Source organism: Phocoena phocoena, chromosome 12 (assembly GCF_963924675.1).
Source record: "Phocoena phocoena chromosome 12, mPhoPho1.1, whole genome shotgun sequence".
Classification (NCBI taxonomy): domain Eukaryota; kingdom Metazoa; phylum Chordata; class Mammalia; order Artiodactyla; family Phocoenidae; genus Phocoena; species Phocoena phocoena.
The window spans coordinates 82572691-82593933 of record NC_089230.1 but is presented as its reverse complement, the minus strand read 5'-3'; the positions used below and the strand labels follow the sequence as shown (position 1 = coordinate 82593933).

General features: G+C 44.3%; 1 pseudogene; it reads left to right on the top strand.

The window, feature by feature from the left end:
- Positions 1-16424: 16424 nt before the first annotated feature.
- On the top strand, positions 16425-16749 carry LOC136132170 (DNA-directed RNA polymerase II subunit RPB11-a pseudogene; annotated as a pseudogene).
- Positions 16750-21243: the final 4494 nt, after the last annotated feature.

The following is a 21243-nucleotide window of genomic DNA, read 5'->3' as shown; positions in this document are numbered from 1 at the left end:
GAGGAAAACTGATGTACAAAGCGAGGAAAGAACATTTAAATACAAAGCAATTTCACTAGTAAAATGCTCAAGCCGTCTAGGGTAATTTGGGTACTTGGTGAATCACTACTTAACAATTCATGAACACTGTGGGTGCCTGGAATTCAATTCCATTGTCCTCGAGCTGAATTGCCTTGAAAAAAGGTCACATGAAAAGGAGAGGAAGTTTTGACTTTCACATGCCAGTTATTGCTAAGGAAACCACTTCCTCGGTATTCACAGATTCAGCATGTCTGCAGCTTTGGCTTCCATACAAATTACATTTTGGTGCAGCATTAAGAAACAAACAAGGGTGGAGAGGAGTTTAAAAACTCAGCTCAGCTATGACATGTTCACAGAACAAAAAGAGGAGACTTTTCAGACGCCCTTTGTCTTCCGAAGCGCTCTATGTATGCCTGGGTAGAGAGCCTCCAGGAGCGAAAAGGATGTCTGAGATTTGAGGAGAGGGCCTGTGACGGCCAGTAAACAAATGAGAAGCGAATACAGCTTTGCTGTGTTTTCTGATTGGCAATGGCTCTGAACTATCTCCTACTTGTAGTTGTGGACAAAGAAACAGGAGATGAATTACCATGTCCTAGGACTGAGTGTTCCTTTCCGATTCAAATTGCAATAAGAAATAAAAATGGTTAGTCTTCCAGGGTTAGATTATATAACTTGTCTCCTCTGTTTTTCTGGTTTCATTTTGCTTTGTTTTGCTTTCCTTTTTGTCTTTTAAGGAGAAAAAAGAGTAAAATGAAGGGATATTTTAGAATGGGGCTGTCATGGGCCTTATTGCAAACGCAGCTGAACTCAGAAGTAGCTGTTTTTGCTCTAGTGGGCCTTAACTATTTGGTGGTTGCTTTGCTTTTACTTATATTTCTATTTTTAACCCAAATAGAAAGACCCTGTGTAAACTACCTCCTTGTGCATCGTAGACGTCCAACTATTTTTAATTCTCTCTGCTGTTGAGAATAATGATTAGGACCCAGAAGATCACAAATCTTAGATGTCTGGGGTCCATCTGTTTGAATATCCTGAGTGTCTCTTCTAGTACCAGGATTTATGGTTTATCTTCGGCCTTTTAGTTCTCAACCTTACGCACGAATCAACACAGAACTCAACTGCACTGTTATTAAAAGTAATAACAGTATTAAAAGTAAAAGTATTAGAAGTAATTAAACAGTAAAAGTATTAAAAGTAATCTGCCAACAGCTACTCTGTAGTGAACTTATAGGAGAAGGGAGCTCCTTTGGTATTACGTGGCAGCAACTATGAAAGGGGTCACTCTTAGTCGTAATAAAGTGTGGTATGAGCTGAGCATTGAGAATTTTAATACCAACGAATAATAGAGTTAATATCAAGCGGGTACCTTAAAACTTTTAAATGTGTTGCTTTTGAAATCACAGATTTAACCCTTCTAAGCACCTAAGGAAGCTAAATAATTTTGGATTGACAGGAAAAAATGCAGGAAGATGCTTATTTAGTTACTTTTTGATAATCAGCTATGCACACTCTCCAGAAATTGCTCTGAAGCTCTCTAATTCTGGGTTGACACTCTAAAAAAATTGCAAACATTCTTTGGTTTCAAAAAGGACTGGGATGGTGATAATGCTGGTAACAATAAGATACTAGAAATAGCTCACGTATATGGAGAATTTAATAAGTACCAGTCAGTGGGCTAAGCATTCGACTTAAATCATCTCATTTAAATCCTCACAACAGCCCTGTGAGCTTGGTGCTATTATTACCCTTGATCTTCACGTCAAAAGCTCAGAGAGGTTAAGGAAATGCTCAAATTCACTCATTTAGCAAGCAGCTGGGCTAAGATGTGAAATCTGGTAGCGCCTCCCCAGTCTGAGCTCTTACTACTAGAGTAGGTGTTTATAGAGAGAACGCTTTGACATGGACTGATTTGAGATGCCAAAAGATTAAAGTCAGGAAAAGACCCCATCGCTTCCGGTCCAGCAAGTGTCTAGGTAGAGCTCACGTCTGGCTCTTTTGACCTTAAAGCCCAGATACCACAGTCCTCTGGGTAGGAAGAGGGTCCTCGCCAGCATCAATCATCCAGGAAAGAGGAGGCCTTGTGCAAGAAAAGGAGGGAAGCTTTGAGCAGCGGACTCATGAGAGTAGCATCTTGGTGTGAGGCTCTGGGTAGGGGGCCCCGCCCCCCATCCCTGCCTCCAGGGGACAGACTGGGAATTTGCAAAGGATCCCTGTCCTGTTGTGGGCAACAAGCTGCAGAAGATAAGTTAGGTCTTGTTCAACTGGAAAAGCAAGTTTCATGCTCTGCTCTCCATTTCCCTTAGTGAAGTCACCTTGGAACGTTCTCTCTGTCCAAGAGATGCTCCAGAGCTACTAAGGAAAGGGTCCTGCAGCTGTTGTGTTGAAATAACTTTCCAGGTCCGGGGGTGCCACGTCAGCAAACTGAAACTTAGGTCGTTTTCCTGTAAATGCTCTGCTGGACCAGAACTGCAGGGCATCCAGGCAGCTGATCCCAAATCCAGGCCTTGTCACCTCAAGCAAAGTGGAGTCTGTGGCCCTGGCCAGTCATCTTCTCTTCCTTTTTCTTTATCTTACAAAAGCTTCCTGGCTTCAGCCTTGGGCAGCACTTCTCCAAAAGGTGGCTATAGCCTCACCAAATGTTCAAGTTTGTTTGTATCACCCCCGATTGTCTTCTTTAATCATTTTTTTTTTTACTAGTTTGGATCTACCCTTAAAGGGAAATAGGAATTTCCCCTAGCTTCTCACTCTTTGGGCCAAAGGGTAAGATTTCACCAAGGGTACAGGGTGAACCTATCAGGAAGACTAAAGCTTTGAGGTCAAATCACCTCACACCATAAAGAGATCCTTCTTTCATGCTAAAGTGAGAAATCTGTCTTTCTGTCTCCCTTCCTCCATCTCTCCCTCTTCCTTTCTTTCTTTCTTTCTTCCTTCTTTTCTCCCTCCTTCCCTTCCTCCCTCCCTCCCTCTCTCTCTCTCTTTCTCTCTTTCTTTCTCTTTCCCTTCCTTCTATCGCTCCTTCCTTTCTTTCCTTTCTTTAAGAAGGAGGCACTGTCTCTCAGCATCTCACCATCCTGGGTTAAGGCAGTAACCACAATTAAATACAGATGTTAACAAAGCACCTCAACTGACATCCAGCTTGGTGAAATGACACCAACCTCCATCCAGTTGCCAAAGCCAAATCTTAGAGTTACTCTTGATTCTCTCATTTCTTCATTCAATTTAGCATTCAGAGGTGCCAAAATCCACATGAAAACATCTCGCATCCGCCCTCTTCTCTGCATCACCGTGACCTCTTGTAACAGCGTAGAGCCAAATCTGACTACATGTTGGATCTGTTTCTTTTACTTTACCCTTGGCTTCCCATTGCTTTTGTTCACTAAAAGGATGCTGTCTATATACAATGGCCTGCCTCGGGGAACCCTGCCCCTCCGCCTGAATGTTAAACCAGAGTCTTTGTTCAGGGAAGCATCCTGACCCTGTCCACCCCTGGATGGCTGCAAGAAAGAAGAGATTAACACATCCCCCAAGAAGAAATTAACACATCCCCTCCCTGAGGATGGCCCTTCCATGGGATATTTGCAAAGCTTATGGCCTTTTAACTTTGCTTCCTCATCTCCTCCCCCTTTCTGTTCTATAAAAGAAACTGGCATCCAGACCCCGATAAGATGGTTTTCCAGAGACACTCGTCTGCCATCTTCTCGGTCGGCCAGCTTGCCGAAGAAAGTCGTATTCCTTGTGCCGACACCTCGTCTCCGATTCATTGGCCTGTCGTGCGGCGAGCAGAGGTAACACTCTCACCTGTCCAGCTGCTCCCGTACCGTGTCCTCTTAACTCCTTCCCCGCACATCAGTTAAGGGGAGCCTTTTGCAATTTAGTAAGAGGAAATAACTTCTGCTTAAAATCCTCTGGTGCCTTCCCACTGTGTTTAGAATAAACCCCAGACTCCGACCATGACTTATAAAGCCACATGTGATCTGGACTTGCCCATCCCTTGAAAGTCTCCTCCCATTACTGTACCTTCCACTGCCCTGTCCAGCCCTGGCTGTGGCCTTTTGATGGTTCCTAGGATACACCCAGCTCCGTCTGTTCCAGAGCCTCTGCACTCGTTGCTCTCCTTCCTGGAATTCTCTTCTTCCTTGTCTTCAGGTGCCTGGCTCCCTGTCATTCTGATGTTACTTTCAGTATCACCTCTTCAGAGAAGATTTCTCCAACCTCCTGGCTAAAGCATCTGAGTTTTGGTGGGAGGTTGCCTCCTGCTAGAAAGAAGGTGGGCTTCAGGAAGGCAGGGGCTTCCCTGTCCCATCCAGTCTACTGTGTTATACCTGAGGCCAAGAACTGTGCTGATGGTCTTAGGAGGATCTCCCTGGATCTGGCAAAAGTAGAAGCAAGCGCTTGTTATTAGCTATTATTATTCAGTTCCGCTCCGATTACAGCCACACCCTAAGCTGAAGCGTGGAGGAGGCATAGGGCAGGGTGGTGGAGCATGGAGAGAATGGAATCCAGTTCCTTCTGGTTCCCAATTAATGTGGCCCTAAAGAATGACGGGGATGTCGATGTTAAGGATTCCGATGTGATTGTTTCCACCTTAGCACTCACTATGACACAGTCTAAACCGTAGCTGTTAAGTCACTGTCTACACCGATCAGCCAGGATTGCCCGAGTTAGGGTGCGGTTAAAACACACAACCCACGTTCATCATTTCTGCTTGTTGTAGGGCCTCGGGGGCCGAATCAGATAGAGGACTCGCCGTTTGGAACTTGCCAGTGGCTGGGCCAGAGGGAAAGGAAGGGCAGGAGTGGGATGAATTTTCTCCACTGGAAGGGACACGTGTCACCCCGCTCTCAGTTGATTGATGAGAGCGAGTCATGTCACCGGTTAGAGGAATGCAGAGAGATGCAGAGCAGCACTGATGTCGACCGGGCCGTCAGGAAGGAGAGAAGAGGAGACACAAGGTGGTCCCTGACCCATAGAAACTACTAGAACCTGAGGGCAGAAGCGATGCCCTGGGTGGTGGGCAGCAGGGCTTGCTTGATGAGCCCAAATTCTCCAAGGAGAAAGAGACGAGCAGCTTTCTACTTCCGGCCAAGAGAAGAAGGGGGGTCCAAGGTCATTTTATGTCTCAGACACTCGCTTCTTCATTCAAGGCTGTTCTGTCTTTGCTGTCCATACGTCTCTCTTACAGATTTAGTCAGTTTCTGTGTTGGTTATTCTCTGACAAATGTGCTCCCTTCCCTGCCCTGTTTTATGCCCAGGAGTTGGCCCTCTAGGGATGCATCACCCAAACTCTCTGACCTTCTGGCCTTTTGTCGATTTGCTGAGTGGGAAGCACAGTGTTTTAGTCTGTTCAGGCGGCTGTAACAAAACAGCACAGAACGGGTAGCTTCTAAACACAGAAATATATGGCTCACAGGTCTGGAGGTGGAAAGTGTGAGATCAGGGAGCCAGGGGGCCGGGTGATACCTCTCAGGTCCCCGGCTTCTCCTTGTGTCCTTACATGGCAGAAGAGGCCAGGGAACTCTGTGCAGCCTCTTTTATAAGGCACTGATCTCATAACTTAAGCACTTCCCAAAGACACCATCACCTTTGGGGGTTAGTATTGCAATATACGAATTTTGGGGAGAGGGCATAAACCTTGAGACCGTAGCACACAGGTAGGAGGTTGGAGGGCAGGGTTTGAGAGAGGTTGGGGTAATTACCCCACCCTGAAGCTCCCTTCCCTAACCTTGCTGGCATCCTTGCAGGGGCTCCTAGCTCTGTGGTCCCAGGTTCTGTCTTGAACCCTTTCCTCGCGGCTTCAGACCCCACCAGAATCCTGCCAGCTGCACCCTCCCTCGGTCCTTTGGGCCCTGGTTGGGGGAAGTTTCCTGTTGCTGCTGGTCATCCCTAACTGATACCTTCGCTCTGACACATCACTGTCAGCCACCTCCTTATTCCATTCCCTCCCGTTAAAGACTTTGTGTCTGTTGTCTGCTTCCTGCCATACTGACTAATACAACGTCTTACTTATTGGATTCCAAACAGCTGTACGTATCCTCACCCACCGTTCTTTTCTTGACATATTTCTTAGATGTGCCTTATTTCTGTGCTTTCTTATCCCCACGGCTCTCTCTTTCTCTTCACTGTGTTGACTGCAAAACAAAAGAATGCACGTGAGAGCTGTGAGTTAAGTTTTATTTGGGGCAAAATGAGGGCTATAACCCAGGAGACATTTCCGCTAGCTCTGAGAAACTGCTCCAAAGAGGTAGGGGGGAATGTTAGTATATATGTGACTTCGGTGAAGGGGGAGTACGTACAATCAAGCCCATTTTTTTTGCAGAGGTTTCTGCTGGTCTCGTGAAGGTTTCTGCTAGTCGCTAGGAGCAGACGTCACCATGATTTTAGTGCTTTTCTAGATAAAAGGAGATGCAAGAATCGGGCTCATAAAATCTTCTCCTGAAAATATATAACTATATGAAGGCCTGTTCAGCCTTTTCTTCCCAGAGCACAGAGGGCCTCACCCCTGATCTCCACCCTGGACTCCTTTCAGGGGGTGTTGAAGGTCAGCGGCTGCAGTGGCTCGTGATTTCGTCCTTGTAGAGGTAGATGGCAAGTGCCAGTTGGTAGGTGACACCTCTTAGAACTTTGGGCTCTGTGATAATAGCTGGTACAATCAAAAACATTTACCGGTTTTTGTTGAAACACCTTATTTCATTCAGCAGAGTGCTGGCCACCTGCTTTGTATTAATTTGCCGAGGCTGTACTAACAACGCATCACAGACTCGGGGGCTTGGAGAACAGAGCTTTATTTCTGCTCAGTCTGGAGGCTGGAAGTCCCAGATCAAGGTGCTGGCAGGTGTGCTTCTCTTGCGGCCTCTCTCCTTGGTTTACAGAGGCCGCCTTCTCTTCCCACCCGACCTCTTCCCTCGGGGCCCTCGGCCTCTGTGTCTCCCTCTTATAAGGACACCAGTTTTACTGGATTAGGGCCCCAACCTAATGGCCTCATTGTGGCCTAATCACCATTTGAAAGCTCCATCTTAAACTAGGGCTGAGTTCTGCGGTTCCGGGGGTTGGGACTTTAACATATAAACTTGGGGGGAACGCAATCCAGCACACTCGATACACTCCTGTCACAAAGCAGGATCCCGATGGGCTTTTGTGCATCAAAGCCTTTAGTTTCACCTTTCATCTGCTGGAGAGAGGAAGTTGCCTCTTCTAACCCTTAGGCTTCCCATATTTCTGGACCCTGCCTGTTTCTCTTTTATGGGTGTTTGCAAACTGCTTGATCGTTTTGGAGGATATCTCCTTCTACTGTGCCTTGTGAAATACAGCCAATTGGTAGTAAATACATGCCACTAACACTGCTTTCTAATCTTCTTCTCTAGAGCTACAGTTTCTCCTGCTATGTTATCACAGGCAACAGGGTCACCAAATGTTTCGGTAAAACTCCCCTATTACGTGGATGACCATCGTTCTGGTGTCCAGTGTTAGTTGGTTCACTGTCCCCCGTCCAGCCATTGGCCACTGCCGTATATTTTAGGCTTATTGGCTACGGTAGCACTCCGTGTCAGGGGATCAATGTCAGTACCATCAGGACAGACCAGTTTTGCCACAAAACATTCTTATTCATTTCCTGCTTTTGCTGCATATCTACCTGGTTGACAATGGGCCCCTGGTGGTCGCTCAGGGACCCTGACTGATGGAGTGGCCACCCTCTTGCCATGTCAGGGGGATAAGAGAGCCATTGCCCCTTAAAGCCTGTCCTCATATATGATACATGTCACTTTTTTATAATTCATTGACCAAAGTGAGTCACACGTGTGCTTTTTTAAAATTTGTTTTTTATTGATATAGTTGATTTACAATGTTGTGTTAATTTCTGCCATACAGTAAAGTGATTTGGTTAAACATATATATATATATATATATACATTCTTTTTCATATTTTTTCCATTATGCTTTATCACAGGATATTGAATATAGCTCCTATAGTGCTATCCGGTAGGACCTTGTTGTTTATCCATTCTGTATCTACCAGTTTGTATCCGCTAACCCCAAACTCCCACTCCATCCCTCCATGGGTGTTTTTTTAACTTCAAGGGGACAGGAAACTACTGTCCTATCTCGTGCTTGGAAAGAGAACCAGAAATTCTTGGTGAACAGCACTCATGATTACTATTCAGCATCCATTATCAAGAGCTGGTATTTAGTTCTGGAAATTAAGAAACTAATTGGGAAAAAACAAAAATTGAGATCATCTGTGGCATAAATCATGGGTCCATGATGTTATTTTTGTTTTCTGAACATCGTGACACTATTTCTCCCAAGACACACACACACACACACACACACACACACACACACACACCCCTTTCTTTAATGCCACAGAATTATGTATTCAGCTCTATGGATGGCAGCTGGCTGTCGTGTGCCATTTGGTAATTTCCATACCTTCCCTTTCTTGCTGCACAAGAAGCCTGCAGAGGCTGTGTTAAGAGTCAGGTATAGCCCTCTTCTGCTCTTTTGTGCTTGTGATATTGAAATCTTTCCCCCATGATTCCATCCTTTTTTCTGACGCCAGCTGAGTTTTCTAACATACAAATCTGGTGGTGTCATCGGATGAGTAGGCTCCGGAACCAGGTTACCATCAAGAAAGAGTTCCACCCCACGACCCCTCCCCTCCACCCACCCCCCCACCAGCCTGCGGTCATGACCTCTCCAAGCCCGTCACCCCAGGGATACCACCGTCCCAGCGCCCTCCTGGCTGCTGCTTGGCAATCAAAGCTCCACTTGAAGCTCCCTCGGCGGCCAAGTCCCCTTTGCTTGTTCTCCACCCGGGGGCCCGGGACTCGTCACCTCCTGGCCTCTGCCAGCCTCACTCTTCTGCATTCGCTGCATGGTTCTTTCCTGACTGCCTTTTTTTCTGTTACGAATTTGCTCTGAGCTCTGGTCTGGGCGAGCCCTGACCCTCACTTGCTTCCTCACTGCTGACTCATTGGTCTGCTCTGTTGTCTGGCTTGGGGGACCCTCAGGACTCCTGACGACGTGGCCCCCTGCCTCACTGGGACTCCTGGCACCAGCCTGTCCTTGGTCCTGGAGCCACCGGACACCCCTGGTCCCCTCCCCATCTTTTCAGGGCTCTTTTCCTTATATACTGTTTTACTGTACAATCCTGGGTTAAGTCATGTAATCTTTCTGTTTCCTGGTTTTCCCATTTTACAAATATGAGTCTAGGTAAGCTGCAAGCTGCCCACACAGGGCTTGCGAGGAGCAGGTAAAACAAACACGTGAAAACACTTCGCAAAGTGCAAAACTGATGTGAGGTCTGATTTTTATTGCAGTGTGGTTTTCTCTGAAGCATCCTTCCTGGGTGTCATTTTCTTCATCCAGAGCTTTGAGGTTTGAAAAGGATTGACTACTAATTTGATAGACTAGTAGGTAAGAAGGAAAATAATAACTGTTGCTATTGACCATATACTGTATGCCAAGTCCTGGGCTGGGTACTTTGGATTCATATCTAATCTAATCTTTACATCTGCTCTGCAGGGTAGGTATTACGCTTGTCATTTTACAGCTGAGGAAACAAAGGCTCAGAGACACAAAGTCACTTGTCCAGGGATGCACAGTTTGTAAGTCATAGAACAAGAGCGTGTGTTCACTTCCGTTTTATTTCCAGTTTGTAAGTCATAGAACAAGAGAGTGTGTTCACTTCTGTTTTATTTCAGAGCTGTGATGCTCAGCACGTGTCCTCCTGAGATGCACCGCTGGGCTTTGCCTTTTCTCTGGTCCCACCCGGCCAATTGGATTCACGCTTTGTTTTCCCTGCCCCGTGGCAGTCATGATGTAGGGCAGCCCTCCATACTGATGGTCATGGCCTGGCGTAAGCTCTTCCCCTTGAGCCTGGGCTGGACTTAGAGACTTGCTTCTGATGAATAGACTACAACAGAGGTGATGAAATATCACTTCTGAAATCAGTTTACAGGAGACCGTGGCTTCTGTGTTGCTGCGTTTTCCTACTCCCTCTTGTTCAGCTTGATGAAACCAGCTACCTTACTGTGAGCTGCTCTATGGGAAGGTCCTGGGGAGGGGACTGAGAGAAGCCACCCGTAGTCGCCAAGGACCGGAATCCTGCCAACAACCCATGAAGAGCTTGGAGTCAGGTCTCAGCCCAATTGAACTGCAGGTTCACTGACACGGTGAGAGCCCCTGGGCTGGAGAACTCAGCTAAGCCATGCCTGCATTCCTGAACCACAAAACGGTGACATAGTAAGTGCTGTCGTGGTTTTTCTTTTAAACCACTACTTTTGGGGGTCATTTGTTCCACGGCAGTAGATGACCGATACACATGCTGTATACTGAGAAGCATTACTGATGGAGTCTGCTGTCCTTATGGCTGGTGAATGAAATAACTAACTGACATGCTCCACTTTCTCACCCACAAGCAACACCTAATAAGAGCTGAGATTGGAACTCATGTCACTCAAAGCCCAAGGTATCACGTCACCCTCTAGGCTGAGCTGCTGGGGGACACATGCCTTTTTACAGGGGCCTGTGGTCGGGGATGAAGGTGACAAGGCTGTTTTGGTGCCATTGTACCAACGAAAGCAGATAAGAATTTTATGTCTGAAGATAGATTGGTAGGGAAGTGTTTGGGGACCACAGATCAAAGAGGGCTTCCTAAATATTTCCAGGTAAGTTAATCCTACTCCATTTGAATATAGAGCCACTTTGACCTCAGGCAGGGGTCAACATTTTTCTGCAAAGAGTCAGAGAGTAGGTATTTTAGACATTGCAGGGCACATATGGTCTGTTGCATATTCCTTTACTAAAAACAAGCATTAAATATGTAAAAGCATTCTTAGTTCAGAGGTCTTATAAAAACAGGCTATGAGTCACATTTATCCCAGGCTGTAGTTTGTCACCCCCGACTGAAATTAAAGTGACCCTCAATGACTATGGCTTAATCTGAGTATGGTTCTCCACGCGGTTCCAAGAGGGAATTAAGCCCTAATGTCCTAAAGCATCCATTATATGTAATGACTCAACTTCTCTCCTGTGGATTTAGAATGGTATTTGTTATGTACACACTTGGGAGAATTGAATAACACTCACTCAAAAGACTTTTGTGTTCTGAGGTTCAGATGACAAGCCCTGGCTAGTGGCACACGTAATCACACACTTATTCATTCAACAATCGTGAAGTAGGCACTCAGTGCTCAGTGTTGGTTTATGTGGTGTGACAGCAGAGATAAGGGACTCTGGGCTCTCCCTCAAAGACGTCATGCTGAGTGGACTACAGGAAATTTTGAAAATAATTTCTGAAGTCAGGCTCAGGCAGGAACGATGTGATGACTCTAATAAGTATTCCTTTTTCACTAATCTGATATTTTTGCTATAGATTGAGGGCGTTTCTTTTTCTCCACAGGGCTGTGATCTATGCTACACAGACCTATCGACAGTTGTCTGAGAAATGAAAAGACCTCCTGGAAATATCTGTCCACGGGTAGACCTGGGTGAGAATCAATCCTTGCCCACCACTGACTATGTGACTTCGGGCAATTACGTAATCTTCTTGAGACACCTTTTCACCATAAGATGGAGAAAATAATAATACCCGCTTCAGTGAGCTGTGGTGTAAATTTAAATGAAAAAAAAAAGCATGCAAAGCCCTGAGGGGTGATGCTAAATACGTAGCAAGAGCTCAACAGAAGTACCTGTTACTGCTGTTTTCAGGGCACGACCCATGATTTCAGGGGCATCAGATACATGCTCTTAATTTTTTAAAGTCAGATCCATGTATATATGTATATGAGATGTGCCCACAGAAAGGAAACATCTGCAGTTTTGTGTAATTGCTTTGGCCTCCTCAGAGAACTGGGTCAAGCTATGGAGGATCAAACATACCTAATTAGAGAATCTACAAATCCCGAATAGGTGCCATTTTTAGAAGGATGGTCCGATTTCTTCTCAACACAATAAACTGGCTGTGCAGGAGGATGGGGAAGGGGGAGAGGGGAAGCATCACTTCAGCAAATCCCTGATTTTAACTTATTTTTTTCCATTCCTTCTGAGAGTGTCTTCATGCAGAAAAACCTCTCTCACTCTTCTGGATTCTGAAGTAAGAATGACAGAACCGAGCTTTAGTGAGCTCTTGTTTTGCACCGGGCTCTGATCAGTGAATCCTCACTCAGCCCTATGAGAGACGGAATATTTTATCATTCGCAATTTACATAACAGACGACTTGCACGGATTGCCCACCTAACTTGACCTAGGTCATACGGCTGGGGCATCTGTGGTCTGGTTTAAATCCAGGTAGGTTCACTTCAGAGCCCCACTCTTAATTCCACTGTCCTACTACATGGCTACACAGTAGAAAGAATTTGAGTCACACATGCAATTAAAATGTTCTGGTAGTCACATTTCAAAAAAAAAAAAAAAGGAAACAGGCGCAATTAATTTTTAAAATTCATTTTATTGAAGTATAGTTGATTTACAATGCTGTGTTAATATCTTTTTAAAAATTAATTAATTAATTAATTTTTGGCTGCGTTGGGTCTTCGTTGCTGTGCGCGGGCTTTCTCTAGTTGCGGCGAGCAGGGGCTACTCTTCGTTGCGGTGCATGGGCTTCTCATTGCGGTGGCTTCTCCTGTCGCGGAGCATGGGATCTAGGCATGTGGGCTTCAGTAGCTGTGGCATGCAGGCTCAGTAGTTGTGGCTCATGGGCTCTAGAGCGCAGGCTCAGTAGTTGTGGCGCACGGGCTTAGTTGCTCTTGCAGCATGTGAGATCTTCCCGGACCAGGGCTCGAACCCATGTCTCCTGCATTGGCAGGCGGGTTCTTAACCACTGCTCCACCAGGGAAGTCCTGCTGTGTTAATTTCTGCTGTACAGCAAAATGATTCAGTATATATACCTTCTTTTTCATATTCTTTTCCATTATGGTTTATCACAGGATATTGAATATAGTTCCCTGTGCTCTATAGTAGGACTTTATTGTTTATCCATTCTATATGTTTGCATCTGCTAATCCCCAACTCCCAATCTCTGCCTCCCCCAAAGGTGCAGTTATTGTTAATCATATATTTAAGTTAACCAATCATCTTTAAGATGTTACCATTCAATATGTAATCACAGAAAATAGTCTTCTTTACACACTTCAGGAGTTATCACTTCTGCACGGCTCCATTAGGACCTTTCACGTGGTTGGGAGCCATGCGTGGCTGGTGGCCTCCGTAGTGGAGAGTGTAGCCCTCTGCCTGCTCAGCCAGAGTTACTGGACTTTCTATTTACATCTCTGTGTTTACATAATCTTTATTCTTTTGTTTTGGTGTCTTCAAAACTATTAAAAAGATCCTGACTACTAAAACTGAAAGTAAGTTTCAAAAAAAAAAGGAAGAAAATAAAGCCGTGGTAATAGGGTCATTGTTTGGGGATTTCTAACAATGCCTAAGGAAGCTGTGTTCTTTGGTGACTTCTGTCAGATTGCTCAAATATTTTGAGTTCAACTGCTTGCCCATTTAAGAACATAAGGTTCATTTATCATGTTTCCCCCTTGGCCAAGCAGAAATCTAAAAATAAGCTCCTAAGTTGTTAGGTTTGACTGAACTCTTTATATAAATATCTGTTTGCAGTTGTTGTTTTAGCAAAAGAAAAAACCAGTCTCCTAAGTGTTTTGGTTCTAAAAACTTTAGGAAACTGATTTTTCCCCTAAACACTTCCTTCCTCTAAACCACATACAGACTGAAAAAAAAAAAAAGGAAGTAAAAATTAGATTTTATTTTATTTTTCCTACAAGAGGACGGAAAAGACAATCCCTTCCCCCATACGACATTCTTTTGCCATTACCCTTCCCACTACCAAATTCCAAATGATGATTAGAGGATGAAAAATTGGCCCCTTCATATAAAGCTTAACTCTGTAAAGTCTGTGGAGTCTTGGTTTCAGGTGTCACATCTCATCTGACGAGTTTGGAAGGGCCTGCAGGAAATCACTGTCACATAAACCCCTTTTTGTGTCTCTGGCAATGTTTCCCCAACACTGGACACAGAGAAGACAACAGTAGACAGTAAGTGCTTGTTGAATTAAAATTTTTTAATTTATTTGAGGAAAGTTAAGAAAAATTTCTATGGACTATTATAAGAGAAAAGTGGTTTGCTGTTTCCACATATACTAATGAAAACACTTAGAAGAGGTATTTTGATTAGAAGGAAATGACCTGGGGGCAAGGAATGACAGGAAGATGTGGGTGAAAATCCTGGAAATTAAAAGGGTGACTGGCTTCTAGAGGTTCCTCCTTGACTCTGTCTTTACATGAAATTTTAATATGAATAAAATATAAAAACTAAAAAAAAAGATAAAAAATATGTAGAAGAATATCTGTAAAATTTTGGTCAAGGGGAAGATTTTAAGGTAGTAGGTAGGAAACTTAGAAAGCGCAGTTATATTTAACCTGTCTCTCTATAGAAATATATATAGATACACACACATATGTGCATGTATGTATGTATTTAATACGTATCTTATGCAAAACAGTGAACTGGGAAAAATATATGCAATTAGAATACTATCAGAAGATATAACAAGTTGCTCTTCCTAATATACGAATGACTGATAAAAGAAAAAGCAAGTTATAAATGAAAAAAGCCAAAGAAAATAAACTCTAAAGATGTTCTTCCTCACTAGTGAATCAGAAGTGCAAACTATACAAAAAAATCAGATGAAAATTTTAACTCATCACATAAGCCAAACAAACAAACAAGTAACATCATCCAACTATAGTGAAGTATGCTGGCTACCCAGCTGCTGGGGCTGTGAATTGATTGAATAAATATAATAGACTTCAAGTGATTTCTGGTGAATAATACTTACTAATAACATTAACGCTAGCTGTCTGGGCTTAAAACATGTTAGCAAAGTATCTTTCAGAACTGTGTGTAGGGTAGAATGAAATCGTATTCACTATTAATGTTATATGTCCTTACAGAGAAAGACAAATATCACGTGATATCACTTATATGTGGAATCCACACACACACAGAAATGATACAAGTGAACTTATCTAAAAATAGAAATAGACCCACAGACATAGAAAACAAACTTATGGTTACCAAAGGGGAAAGGGGAGAGGGATAAGTTAAGAGGTTGGGATTAACGCATACACACTACTATATATATAAAATAGATAAATAACAAGGACCTACTGTATACCACAGGGAACTATACTCAGTATTTTGTAATAGCCTATAAGGGAAAAGAATCTGCAAAAGAATATATACATATGTGTGTGTGTGTACATATATATGTGAACATATATAACTGAACTGCTGTGCTGTACATCCGAAACTAACTTGACATTGTAAATCAACTCTACTTCAATAAAATTAAGAAGAAAAGCAAAGCAAAATAAAGCTATGTGCCCTTATGTGTTTTAGAAAATGAGAATTGCTATTAACCAGCTGGGTAATTTGCCTTATGCAGTAGCCCTTCAGTTTGCTTAGATGGCCACTCTGGCAATGGGCTAGGGGTAGAAGGCACAGGGCTGGCTTTGGGCCGAGGCTGCCCACGGCCTCATCCCTTCCCTGCTGCAGTGGCCAGGGAGTCTGGTGCTGCTGATGACACAGGTGGGGGAAGCTTCCCGATGGCATCAGACTGGATGTGAATGAAAAGGAAGCCTTTACTGGGTTACACTACTGAGATTTGCGGGTCAATATCTGGTCCTTGTGGTCTAGCCCAACCCAACTAAAACAACAATACAGATAGTATTCTTTAGGGACTATAGAACAAACATAGTCTCTCTATATAACATAGAGAGAATGTATATATACATTTTCTCTCTATTGTAAAAAATATATATATTAAAAACATATATATGTTTTACACATATATGTTTTATACATACATATTATGTTATATATGTTTTACATATATAAATATTTACATTTATGTTTTATACACATATACATATTTATAAAACATTTACATTTATGTTTTATACATATACACATTTATGTCATATATGTTTTACAGACATATATATGTATATATAAAATATATATATTCAAATGCAGTTAAATATAAATGCATTTCTTTCTAAGTCTCCTACCTATCTTAAGGTCTCTCCCTTGACCAAAATTGTACAAATAGTCTTCTACATATTCTTTTGTTTTTATATTTAGCTTTTACATTTTGCTCCTATTAAAATTTCATTTAAAGCATTCAGACACATCTTACACAAACTAGCATCCTCGATTGGATGAACTATTTTGGATCATTTGGAAGCACTTTTGAGATCTTATATCACTTTCAGGTTGTTATATAAATAGATCATCACTCACCTGTAATTACACTTGTTAACCGAGCGCCAGGCTACGGTCCTGATTAAGATGCTTCGAGTCTACTTTTTGTGGCGGTGGCAGCTGCGATGCTAAGATGAATGCCTCTCCCGCCTTCAAGTCGTTCTTGTTCTTCAAGTGCGAGAACAAGATCAAGGCACCCGATGCCTGTTTGTTCATCTCCAACAAGGAGGACCACGCGCTAGGAAACATCATCAGATCGCAGCTGCTGAAGGCCCCCCAGGTGCTGTTTGCTGGTTACAAAGTCCCCCATGCCTTGCAGCACAAGACCCTCATCGTGTGCTGACCGCACTGGATGCCAGCCTTCACCCAATGCCATCACAGACCGCTTCCGCGAGCTCTCCCTGCTGGAAGAGCGCGTCCGACTGGCCGTCAGAGACAAGCAAGAAGGAATTGAGTAGCGGGCTGCACCTGGCCCTTCTCCAGGCACCAGGTGGACAAGAACACTTCTTCCAGCCGTGGGCCTCCTTGTAGAAATTCCAGCGAGCCCCTCATCCCTGACACCGATGTGTCCTGTACATAGAGTCTGTTTCACCTTCCTAATAAAGTGTGGCAGGAAAAGACCCAGCTGCGGGCGGAGGCAGAGGTGACTTCCAAGCCATGGACCGTCAGTTCAGCGGAGCTAGAGGACCTGTTCCGAAGCCACTCGGGGGCCTCATTTCAAAGCGGCCTGGCCCGGAGACCCAGATTTCTGTCTGAGAGCATGGCAGGAACAAACTCATCTGGACAAAAACTGGGAACCTGCGGCTGCCAGGCAGTGTCTGAAGCAGAGGGAAACTGAAAGCCCATGTGCTTCTAGAAGCCTCAGCTGCCAGACCTGCTTGCCTCAGATGGGGCCCACAAACAGCTCTCCCCAGGCCTCTCTTACATAGTGGAGTTTAATAAAAATAGTCACCGATAAAAAAGCAATCAATCAATCAACTTCTCATACCGGTTCTGAACGTCCTGTCCTAACACCCCATTCTTTGGAATTCTTACCCCGTTTCATGGTTCCAAGTTCTTCTGCTTTCTCCCTCACTCTCCTGGGGCGTGGTCCTCAGCCTTGCTTTCCCCACTGTCACTTTTGGACCCATGGAGCACCGTTCCCAAACTGTGATCCATGGACGATTCAGCTTCTCCTTTCAGGCTCCAGCCTTGGACCCAGGGGCCTTGTACCTTTTGAATGCCTTACTTGGTCATTCAACCCCAAAACCTCAGCAGTGGGGTAGGGGAGAAGGTCAACACCCTTAGGTGGTGATAGCAATAGAGTGGGAAAGCCATCATCAGAACTTCTCTCTCTCTCAAAGTCAAGGTTAATAATCTAACATCAAAAACCATTGTGAAATTCTGTGAATACTTGGATTATTAGGCAAGTTCCACACTTGGATTTTTCATGAATCCTGAATTGCCAAGTGAACAAAGCTTGGAAAATTCTTGTTAATAAGTTCATTATTAACAAGTAGGTAACTTTTAACATAGCACACCTAGTTTTACAGACCCAGTTATAGTGCCTGGAAGCTGTTAGCTGATACTCTGAGATACTGCAGGAAATCATTACTTCATAGAGGTAGGCTTTTTCTAGAGAGCTAGGATTAATTATATTTCAATAATTTGTCTTTATGAAGATACCACGGTAGTCATTTTTCCTTAGTGAAAATAAGATGAAGCTGGACGTAAATAAATCCTAAATGTTCATCAACTAAAGAGTAGTTATATAAATTATTTTTTTATTTGTGTCATGTAATCTCATGCAACTATGAAAATCAAAACTAGAAAGACAAGGTTGGAGCATAGTAGATTAGCATGAAATAATGCTACAAGAAAGAGAAGAACATGGTGTTTCCTTTAAGGTTAAAAATCCCACCCATGGCTCCTGAGTAGGGAATTCAGTGGTATAGCTGTTCTGAACGAAGGTTGATCAAAGAATATTCTTCATGTTTGGATGGACTTTCAAAGGTGGGTGCTGCTGAGGAATCCATTGCCACGAGAACTTGGACAGCTTTCCCAGAGAGGAAATAGCTGAACACAAGGTCTTCATGGTTGATCCTAATCCCCAAGCCTCGCACTAAATATGGAGAAGGGGGGCAGGGAGGGGTTGCAGTTGCCGTTGGGAAGTTTACCAGAAAAACATGAGACGCATGATACACAAGCTTTGTGTAGAGACACTGATGAAAATTTGGGAAGGAGGGGATGGAGGTGGGAGGGCAAGGGCCGGGGTGATGGTGGGCTCTATTTTGAGCACAATATTTAACAACGACCATTTGGTGTTTTCTTCAAACACAACTTCTTCTATAGATTTTTTCTCCTATTCCCAAGCACTGGTGCCAAATTTGGAGTAAAACTGAAAACTAAAATGAGTCAAAGAATGAGCTGGACAATGTATGTGTATGTGTGTGTGTGTGTGTGTGTGTGTGTGTGTGTGTGTGTGTGTGTGTAGGAGTGTGATATAAAGAAGGCAAAAATTTCCTGTTCAGTGTTGGGAGTTTTAATGATGTCAAGAGGAGGACCATTTTTCCTGTTCAGAGCAGCAATGGTTTGTGTAGAAGTGAGGCCAGAATCACACCCATCACAGAGACTCCAGCTGTGGCCAGCGCAGATGGGATTAGCGGAGAGAGAGGAGTATGATGGCCGTTTGGAAGCCCGTGGCTCCTGAACTAAATGGGACAAAATTCATCTCTCCACTGCATCTTCAGGGTGTATATTCCCTCCGTGAGGTCTGGGGAAACAGGAGTCATATAACCACATAAAATGTGCATAGAAGAAGATGTTGAATAGACTTTTCTCAAAGTCCTGGAACCAGGGACAGCACTTTGAAATTGGAGGCTGTGTACTTCATTTATTAAAACCTTGGGCTTTAGGGCAAGAGAGCCTGGGTTTGCATCCTGGCTGCCTCACCTCCTGGTATATAACCTTCAGTACATTCCGTAAACTTTGTGCTTTAATTTCTTTATCTGTGAAATGTGGTTGCTGTGAGGATTAAATGAGCTAATATCTATAAGAGAATCAGCACAGTTTCTGGCCCATAAAGTTCAGCTATGAGGACGGTGATAATGACTACGGTGAAGATAAAGATTAAGGCTCAAAGCTGAGTAAAAGGAAGCCAGCTCGTGATCCATATTTTAAAGAAAATCCTCCACAATGGGATCAAGGTATCTCTAGACCTCATTTACAGGGGGCAGAACTGGCCATGTCAGCTCCAGGGAACACCACAAAATTCTTTGCCTTCTCTCACAGACACATTCGATGTTAGGCTGGGTAGTTTGGGGTACTGTAACAGGATGTGGGGTCGGCAGCACACACAAAATCTATGTGAGTGCTGTTGGTCAGAGGGTGGCTTTCCTCTGTGCAGATGTTTAGGAGCTAAAGCTCCTTGCATGCTGTGCGCTGACCATCTCGACCATCTCTCTGGGCATAACAGTCCTCTGCATTGAACTGACAGAATGAGGAAGAGAAAGCAAAAAGCCACCAGCATCTTTTTTTTTTTTTTTTACGTCTTTATTGGAGTATAATTGCTTTACAGTGGTGTGTGAGTTTCTGCTGTATAACAAAGTGAATCAGCTATACATATACATATGTCCCCATATCTCCTCCCTCTTGCGCCTCCCTCCCTCCCACCCTCCCTATCCCACCCCTCTAGGTGGTCACAAAGCACCGAGCTGATCTCTCTGTGCTATGAGGCTGCTTCCCACTAGCTGTCTATCTAACATTTGGTAGTGTATATATGTCCATGCCACTCTCTCACTTTGTACCAGCTTACCCCCTCCCCACGTCCTCAAGTCCATTGTCTAGTAAGTCTGCGAGCCGAGACCTGGAGGTGACACATGACCTCCACTGTCTTTCCACTGAGGTCAGTGGAAAGGGGTCAGATCGAGTCCCATAAATCCCACCTACATGCCTGTGTCTCCCTCTGGGTCATGGTCTCCCAGAGACACGAGAGGGGAAGCAGCATTTTCACAGACAGCGAGTTCTCTTTTCAAGAAGGACAGAGGGACAGAGGTTGAACTACAAGAAGGGTACCCCAGGCACCTCATTCTCGTCTAAACGCTTATTGAGCTGCAAAGCTGGCAGCACCACCCTGGCATGACCTCTGGGACAGAAGGTGACGGGGATCTTAGGAGATGTTGATGTGTGTTCTCCAAAGTCAGGGGGCCAGATGTGAGCATGGAGACTAATGCTACTTCTCACCTGTGGTTTCATCTCACCTGTGGTTTCATCAGGCAGAAGTCCCACCAGAGCAGCGGAATCACGCAGCGTGTGGCAACCCTGGTTTTGGATACGCCGGAAGAAAATGGAGACAGGTTCCCGATCCATCAGAGGACCCACAAAGGACACTGAGGCTCTGCAAGGATGTATGTATAGTCAGAGAAGATGCGCAGGTCTTCAGGCAGCAGTCTGAAGAGGATGAGAGGATGTTTGGAGAGGTGTTTGGAGACAGCGAGAGGTGTCTGGAGACAGCAGTCCTTGGATGTGGTTGCCCCTCCCTGAAGGGATCCCCAGTCAAGGAGAAGCTGAACAAAGCCCCTGAAAAATCACACAAAGCCTCTACTCAGAGGCCATCGTATTGGTGGAGACCCCAAGGAGTCCATTGGACGGTTATCTTCTCCCATCAACAGGCAGCCAACCGTGCCAGACCCCTCCCACTTTTCTATTTCTTCTTCCTACATGACGGCTCATAGGAAGGAGATTGGGGGAGGAGAAGAGCAGACCACGCCTCTTAGGAACCAGGGGTTACAGAGGTTAACGATCAAGGCTGAACTTTGGGGAAGGGAAAATATGAGAGCAGAACTTAAAATGAGAAGGATTGAATGATACTCTTCTAATATCTGAAAGGGACCAGGAAGCTACGGGATCTTCCGGAGATAAGAAGGGACTGAAAAAGAAAATCCCAGTTTATGGTTAAATACAGCGATAGGAAC